This window comes from Hippocampus comes, unplaced genomic scaffold, assembly GCF_001891065.2.
Source record: "Hippocampus comes isolate QL1 unplaced genomic scaffold, H_comes_QL1_v1.1 scaffold41, whole genome shotgun sequence".
In the NCBI taxonomy this organism is placed as follows: domain Eukaryota; kingdom Metazoa; phylum Chordata; class Actinopteri; order Syngnathiformes; family Syngnathidae; genus Hippocampus; species Hippocampus comes.
In genome coordinates, this window is record NW_017805153.1 from 3,508,537 (window position 1) to 3,512,178 (window position 3,642).

The following is a 3,642-nucleotide window of genomic DNA, read 5'->3' on the forward strand; positions in this document are numbered from 1 at the left end:
ATGCTACAAAATTAAAAAACAAATGCCTATTTTGTAAAGAACATTCAAAACAGATCATGTTATAATCGTTATATTTTTCAAGGAAAAAAAGGTAATATTTGTAAGAACAAAGATGTGTTTTGTCGGGATAAAAAGTTGTACACTTGTCCCTTACTATCACAGTCCACTTTTTGCACTTTTTTCCCCCACCTTATATTGTGCATTATTTCAAAATTCAGTAAACACAAGCACATTCTTCCGTGACCTGCTGAGACTGACGCAGAGTGGCTTACTGTTTAGCCAGTTAACAGCCAGCCACCTCTAGATTTTCATTTGCTTTTTCTCAACGACCAGGCCCACCTTTTAAAGGCACACACACATTCAATGTCACAGCTAAACAGTGTAGAACAGGGGTCTCAAACTCAATTTACCTGGGGGCCACTGGAGGCAGAGTCTGGGTGAGGCTGGGCCGCATCAGGATGTCCACAAGAAAAGCGCTGATAAATCATTCCAATGTCCTCAAATATCTTTATTTTTAACACAAATAATGAATTAAATAAAATAATTTAAAAATGAATGTCTGATTTGACAGTTCTTTAATTTTTAACTTTATGAACATGAATGAAACATTAAACATGAACTGTTCTGAACATGGCTTTTCTGGCCTACTTCTTGCTACTCGAGACCTGGCAGCGCTTCTTCTCACATAGCCAAGCCACATTAGGCTTGAGGGAGGAAGCAGTGGAGACCCTCAGCAGGGCTTGAAGATGCTCATCCGTAAGTCTGGACCTGTACTTGGACTTATTGAAGTTCAAAGTGGAGAAGAGCTTCTCACACAAGTATGTACTCCCAAAAAGGCACATGGTCCGCTTGAACATTTTGGAAAGTTCAGGGAAGCTGGGGGTCAACTCTCTCAAAAATTGTCCAAGCTTGTCTGCTTCTCCACTCACCTCCCTGAACTTGGCTTTGAGTGCAGAGTTGCACTGCAGGTCAATGAGCTCCATTTGAAGCACAGGAGGGGCATCTTGCACATCAAAGGAGAAGGGGTCCGAAAAAATTTGGAATGTGGCTCTGTGCGTCTTGAAGTCTGCAAACCTGTGATCAAATTCCTCCTGTAGCTTCAAAATGGCCTCAACATACTTCTCACCACTGAATGGTATGCCTACATCCAAGAGAGCCTTGCATGCTGGGAAATGGCAAAGGTTTGTCTGAGAGAGCTGGGCTTTCCACAAGTTTTGTGCAGAATGCTCTCACATTGTTATAGGCAGCACTGACAAGTTGCCCCTGGCCTTGTAGCTTCTTGTTCAAAACATTCAGCTCATGTGTGATATCAACAAGAAAAGCTAAGTCCATGAGCCATTTGGGATCACTTAGCACAGGAACAGCCACCCCGTCCTTCTCCATGAAGTCTTTTACTTCTGCTCTCAACTCAAAAAATCTCTTCAATACATTTCCCCTGCTGAGCCAACGTACCTCGGTGAAGTAGAGCACATCCTCATATTCTGATTTGATTTCCTCTAAAAAATCACGGAACCTTCTGTGCTTTAAGCCCCTGGATCTGATTTGGTTGATGCATTTCACAACAACAGACATCACATTGTCAAACTTCAGGCATTTGCTGCAAAGGGCCTGCTGATGGATAATGCAGTGCATTTCTTCGAATGACTTGTAACCGTAGAACAGAACTATACTCCCCACCAATCCTGCAGATTGTGGATGGCAGGAGCAATGGTGTCATAAATCAATATGGAGCATGCATTCAATTTCATCGATGACTCTTTTTGCACAATGTGTTCTCGATATAGGTTAAAGCCGTAGGTTGTATAATGTTCCCGAACCAGAGACACCATTCCCCCCGCCAACGCGTGAGGTAATCCATGACGTAAAACGAATTGTGGGCAAAATGGGTTCACTGTCAGTGCTGACACAAACCCCATCTTGCAATGTAGTCCCCCTCTTATCTTTGTTCATTGATTGGAATTTGTTGCCGCATTTTAACAGAATTCAAATTGAAAATGTTATCCCGTCGCTTACAGTCAGTAATTTCCCTCCCAAAACTTTAGAAGCTGCATCTTTTGTTGTTTTGTCATCAGCACTTGTGTGCGCTGTGCATTTACGTATCCCAATTTAATGTGGTAACTGAGCAGCATTTGTCTTTCAGATTTAATTAGTTTTCTTTTCTTCAGCCAATTCCTGGCAATCTGTTTATATGTCAAATGAACAAACAAACAAACAAACGATCAAACAAACAAACAGAGAGACAAACACAAAAAACAAGCAAAGTAAAGACAAAGAACAAGACAGAATAAGAAACAAACATGACGTCTGAGTCGCGCCAAGAGTCGCGCTTATCTCCACACAAGCAAAGGCTAACAAGGCATGCATTCTCATCACAGACATCACTCTACAGACAAACTAAAACACCTCAGTATCACTGTCAACCAAATTAAGTATCTTCAAACTTCGAATCTCACTTAACCTCATCCAAGAATGCACACACACACACAGACACATAAGGTGAGTCCAGGCCAACACAGGTCGATAATGACACCCCCGCCCTTTCATTTCCAAGTCTCCTGTCTACGTCCCCTTGCCACACATAGACACACAGGACATGTTTTGCGTAATTTCTTATCAGGATCCTTTTCATCCACGGTTCTACCCTTTTACTGATTTGTATCCTCATTTTGCAAATTTTCGGATGAGGTAGCATACCTCCATTCACAGTTACTCATACACTCTTTGTCACTGTTCTCTCTCTCACTCTCTTGTCGTAGAACATGAAGATGATGACATCAGAAGACAGAAATAATACCTGCTTGTCATATATATATATATATATAATGTGTGTGTGTGTGTGTGTGTGTGTGTGTGTGTGTGTGTTTTCTATGCATGAAAAATACATTAAATGAGAAAATGCATACTGTACATGTACATGTAGTTTGGGTTGCTATTACCCAGATTTTGTCTGTCACAGGGGAGGTCTGGAACGTAACACTTAAAATAAACAAGAGATTACTGTGATTTGAATTCATCCAAAATAAAGTCAAAGTTTGAAACACAACTTTTATTCTCATTATATCACTGTCATGGTTTGATCTGTTTTCGGTTTTGTTTCAGCTCCGGCTGGAGTGGTGGGCATTCCGTCCAGCGGCGCACCCGTGACTCGTTGCAATCACTCGACTATAAAAGGACTCAGACGACGGCTGTCAGATGATTAAACTTTCTCGCTGTTGTCCTTCAAATGTTGTTTTCTAGACCTCTTGTCCATGCTCATTGTTTGCTCTTGGCCGTATTGATCTTGTTTTGTATTTTTCACATGGTGTAATTCCTCCTCAGTTTTTGTTTTCACTTGATTGAATTCTCTGGCTATTTCGTTTCTAGTATTTTCTGGTTAAACGATTACCTTGCTTTTGACTAGTGCTTTATGTTGATGCAGTGTTTTCCTGGCTCTTTGTACATTTTCGTTCTCCGATTTTCTGTAAATAAACATTTTTTCGTTTCACCTTTTATCCCTGTCTACATTTGTGGGATCCCAACTTCATTTGGTTTGTTCCCGAACCGTGTGAATCATGCCTTTTCCTCTAGAAAAAAAATGCCTTTATCTTGAAAAACTAAATGAATAAATAAATTAGGACTATATACCAGCCCCCCCCCTCAACC